The sequence below is a fragment of the Chrysochloris asiatica genome, unplaced genomic scaffold (genome assembly GCF_000296735.1).
Source record: "Chrysochloris asiatica unplaced genomic scaffold, ChrAsi1.0 scaffold00494, whole genome shotgun sequence".
Lineage (NCBI taxonomy): Eukaryota > Metazoa > Chordata > Mammalia > Afrosoricida > Chrysochloridae > Chrysochloris > Chrysochloris asiatica.
This window is the reverse complement of record NW_006409012.1, coordinates 417973-423320: the sequence shown is the minus strand read 5'-3', so window position 1 is coordinate 423320 and position 5348 is coordinate 417973. Positions and strand designations below refer to the sequence as shown.

Here is a 5348-nt window from a genome sequence, read left to right as displayed (position 1 = left end):
TTTGCCCAGCCCAGACACCTTAAGGTGGGTGGGTGTGCACCTCCCCTGGAAAAATCAAGCATTGACCCCACAGTTTTCCCCAGGTACAGAGAAAAGGAGCTTGGCAGCTACTGATGACGTCAGCCTCAGGGACATAGCCCTAAAATTGACTTGTGTGGGATCCTTGGTGGCTGTGTATCATGGAGTCGGTTCTGACTTGTGGCAACCCTGTACAGGGTTTCTGAGGCTGTGGTCTTTGCAGGAACGGAGTGTCTCGTCTTTCTCACACAGTGTGGCTGGTGGTTTCAAGCTGCTGACCTTGTGATTTGTGGCCCAATTCACGGTGGTTTCATGGCTGCTGTGCTACCTGGGCTCCTTGTGCAGGACCCTTACACAGGCCTATATAGCAAGAAAAAAGCAGGCACTTCAGACCTGATAGACAAACGATAGAACAATCTATAAAACCCCACCATAAAAGGACTCAACTGTCTCAAGAATTATGCTGTGCACATGCAGATACCTAACTGGCTTTCAGAGGCAAAAATAGTGGACAATCTTCCTCCCATTACCTTCTCAATATCATCTGTGCACCTCTACTGTGGTGACTAGAGGAGGGGCCTGAGCCAGTGGACAGCCCCACCTACTGCTGGAGGCTTCTATGTGTACACACACTGCCTGTGGACACTCGACCAGTTTTACTTTTGTTTCAAAGTGGTAGTTTTTGTCTCTGCATTTGTATTACTTCTGCTTTTGGTCCTTTTGATCACATATCTTTCCTTAAGGTGAGTTACAAAACACTAATGCAAGGAACCAAAAGGGACTTACAAAGTGGAAGAACATACCATGTACCTTCATAGGAAGACTCAACATCGTGAAAATGTCAATAGTACCCAAAGCAATATACATATATAATGCAACCTCAATCCAGATTCCAGAGATATTCTCCAAAGAGATGGAAAAGACAATTACAAACTTTATATGGAAAGGAAGGAGACCCAGGATAAGCAAAGCACTGCTCAGGAAGAAGAACAAGGTTCGAAGCCTATCACTCCCGATCTCAAAATCTACTACATGGCTACAGTGGTCAAAACAGCCTGATACTGGTACAATGAAAGATACATTGATCAGTGGAACAGAATCGAGAATCTAGAAGTTAACCCACCCACATACAGCCAACTGATTTTTTTTTTTTTAAGGAAAAGGATCATAAACTTTATTAAAAGTAAGCAAATGTATCATAATATGTACAGATAGCACATAGTACCAATTTTATTTGCAGATATTATAGTATTACAATACAACTGTTATGGTGAAGTTTACAAGTTACACCTTTGCAACAGCCTTGGCTAGATCTTGAACTAGTTCAGAATTCAGCTGTGGCAGAGTGCTGATCTTAGCATGCTTAGATGTGTCATACTTATTCTTGATAGTCATGTGCTTGGTAAGCCCTTGGTTCACCATGACTATATTCTTAGCCAGGTGCTACATAACAGGAACAAGAGATTCTTCAGTGTATAACAGGTAGTGCTGTAGAGTTGGTGTCCATTCACCATTATCAAGAATTTTCAGTGCTAAGCAAAAGGCTCCTGCTGCAGTCTGAGAAGGAGGAAAGTGTACCATATCATAGTCCAACATAGTTAATTCCATCAAATATTTGGCCAAAGTATGTTGCTCAACATCAACCTCTCCAATCTTGGATGCTCTGCGAAGGAAGTGCAGTGGCAGAGGACGACCCAGACTAAGATTTAAAGCCTTAGAATCTTCATTTCCATTTGTCTGATCTGGTGCTTTGAGTAAGTGTGATCAGTCACAAAGGCAAAGTTACCAATTTCTGGAGGGTACATTTCTTCATATTTGCTTGCAATAAACATGGCAGTGACACCAACCAGCTGCAACATCTTCTTGGGAACACAGTTATTCTGCATGACCCGATCAATGATGGTAACAGTAATGTACATGGTTTCCTGCAGTAACCTGAATTTCATTTGAACTTGCACTAGCCAGTCAATTAGGATGGCTCTCATATTTCCAGTGACTTCCTGACCTACTAGGTATTTTGGTCTGACTGCTTGCTCTTCCTCAAGTTTTCTCAGATAACCGTAGATATCTTTCACATATTCACTGCAAAGATTTGGATCAGCTCCATCTTCTGCATCCACATCACTCACTGTAAGAATTACATCAGAGAAAGCCTGGCACAGGTATTCTTCTGCAGGAGCACATCTGGATGTCTCCATAGGGCTGGGAGATGGAGTATCCACCAAAATAGGCTCAGGAGAAAGTTTTTCTTCTTCAACAGGCTCAGGTTCTGGTTCAGGCTCAGGCAAAATAGCCTTTTCCAGAGGTTTTGGCAATTTTTTGGCAAGAACTTTTCCAGCAGCTGAAGTTTTGACCTCCTTTTTCAGAGGCATTTTGGCCTGTGGCTGTTCACTGACTTTGTTCCCAATGTCGCCCAGTGCTATTCTGGGTCGCAAGCCCGGCTTGGAGGCGGGAGCACTGGCCACAGGCACTCTCTTGGTGCCTGCCATACTGATCTTCGCCTTGTTTTCAACACTCATTTTCATGTTCCTAGTGATTCGGAGTGTCATGGCTTCCCCTTCACCAGGCAGCAATTCAGAGGAAAAAGCAGAACTCGAGAACCCCAGAATTGCTGGGGACCAAAAGCTCAGCCAACTGATTTTTGACAAAGTGCCTAGGTATGTTACAAGGGGAGGAGATAGTCTCTTTAATAGATGGTGCTGGCAGAACTGGAAAGCGATATGCAAAAGATTGAAACAAGACCTTTACCTCACACCCTATACAAAAAACAAGTCAGCATGGATTAAAGACCTAAATGGGAATCCCTAAATTATGAGTCATCAATGAAAAAATAGGGACAAATGTCAGGGCTAATACAGGGAATACACAGACTACAAAATGTTTTGAAAAGCACACAAACAAAAGGAGACAAAATAGATGAGTGGGACATACTAAAAATTAAAAATTTATATGCATTACAAGACTTCACCAAAGAGTAAAACGAGAACCCACAGAACGGGAAAAAATATTTTGAAATGACACATCTGACAAGGGACTCATTTCTAAAATATGTAGGAAACTACAACACCTCTACAAGAAAAAGACAAATAACCCTTAAAAAAATGGTCACTGGACATGAACAGACATTTCACTAAGGAAGAGATCCAGGCATCCAACAAACATATGAAGAAATGTTCACAATCACTAGCCATTTTCACAATGTTAAGTCTTCCTATTCTGGAGCATGGTACATTGTTCCATTTTTGTAGGTCTCTTTTGGTTTCTTGTAGTAGTGTTTTGTAATTTTCTTTGTTTCTCTGGTTACATTTATTCCTAGATATTTCATCCTTTGGGTGGCTATTATAAATGATATTACTTTCCTAATGTCCTTTTAAGCCCTGTCATTATTGATATAGAGGAATCCAACTGATTTTTGTATGTTGATCTTATATCCTGCCACTTTGCTGGATCTTCCAATGAGGTTTAGTAGCTTTTTTTTTTACTGAGTCTTTGGGGTTTTCTATGTATAGGATCATATTGCCTGCAAATAGAGAGAGTTTTACTTCCTGTTTGCCAATTTGGATGTCTTTAATTTCTCTGTCTTGCTGTATCGCTCACACTAAAACTTCCAGCACGATATTGAATAGGAGTGGTGACAAAGACATCCTTGTCTGGTTCCTGTTCAGAGAGGGAAGGTTTTCAATTTCTCTCCATTGAGTGTAATGTAGGCTGATGGTTTTGTATATATGCTCTTAATTATGTTGAGAAATTTCCTTTCAATTCATACTTTGTTGAGTGTTTTTATCAGGAATGGATGTTGGATTTTTGTCAAATGCCTTTTCTGCATCAATCGATACAATCATGTGGTTATTTTCTTTTTTCTTATTTATATGGAGGATTATGTTGATAATTTTTCTATGTTGAACCATCCTTGCATCCCTGATATGAATCCCACTTGATCATGATATATTTTCTTTTTGATGTGCTTCTGGATTGTGTTGACAAGGATTTTGTTTAGAATTTTTGACACTATACTGGTATCTTTAAATTCTGAGAGCATCTGTGCATATGCATGGCAGAATAACTCACCAGTGATGAGGGTGTGGGTGTCCACTCACTCAGGCACCTCCTCTAGTCACTAGAATTTGTTGTTGTTGTTGTTGTTTGCCATCGAGTCGGTTCCGACCCATAGCGACCCTGTACAGGGTTTCCGAGGGTGTAAATCTTTACGGGAGTAGAAAGCCTCATCTTTCTCCCGCGGAGCGGCTGGTAGTTTCGAACCGCTGACCTTATGGTTCGCAGCCCGATTCGTAACCACTATGCTAGTCGCTCTGGTAGCGTAGTGGTTACGAATCGGGCTGCGAACCGTAAGGTCAGCGGTTCGAAACTACCAGCCGCTCCGCGGGAGAAAGATGAGGCTTTCTACTCCCGTAAAGATTTACACCCTCGGAAACCCTGTACAGGGTCGCTATGGGTCGGAACCGACTCGATGGCACATAACAACAACAACAATTGGTCACAAAAAAGTCACTAGAATGGAGGTGCACAAATAATCGGGGGCCAATGAAAAGATAAAAAAAAATCAGAACAAAGCAAAACCGACAAAGTATACTGTCCACCTTTGCTCTGAGGTTCCTGCAGCATTATTCCATGATGGGTGTGCACTCCTGCTTGGTCTTGCCATTTGGTCTTGCTCAAGTTGTTGACTCCAGCCTCTGAGCCCAGCAACTTCTAAAGTACAAGGTTTCTTACTTCTGCTACAAGTTCCACTAGCTATAAGCCTTCAGACTTTTAAAATATTCCTAGATATATGGTTCAGAGTTTTGGAGCTCTGCCCTGAACCCACTTCACCTGGTATTCTGTGGTACTGCTTATGGAGAACTTCACTGCACCTCTACCCTATCCTCCATCAAGCCTCACTCTATGGCCAGTCCCATTTTTCTCCTGCGCATTGGCTGGTTTGAACCACCAATCTTGCAGTGAGCCGTCCAATACTTCACCCCTATTCCACAGCCAATAAAAAATTATGAAGCAGTTCTACTCAGTAACACATGGGGTTACCATGTGTCAGAATTGACTTGATATCAATGGCTTTGCTTTCTTTGCATTTTACTTTGTGTCAGGCATAGTTTAAAGTGCTTTCACATATTAAATTGACTAATTTCATTTTCAGATCAACTCTCTAAAACAGGTACCAGTATTATTCTCATTTAAAAGTTGAAAATGAGGGATACAAAAAACTGAACAGAAAATTTCAAAGATCAGCTCAAGAAGATAAAGCCAAATATTAAAACAAAATGTGCAAAGATCTGGAATCAGAAAACCAAAAAGGAAGAACACACTCAGCATTT

General features: G+C 41.4%; 1 pseudogene; it reads right to left on the bottom strand.

Moving 5' to 3' along the window:
• Positions 1–1302: 1302 nt before the first annotated feature.
• LOC102834029 lies at positions 1303–2567 on the bottom strand (annotated as a pseudogene).
• Between the last annotated feature and the right edge of the window lie 2781 nt (positions 2568–5348).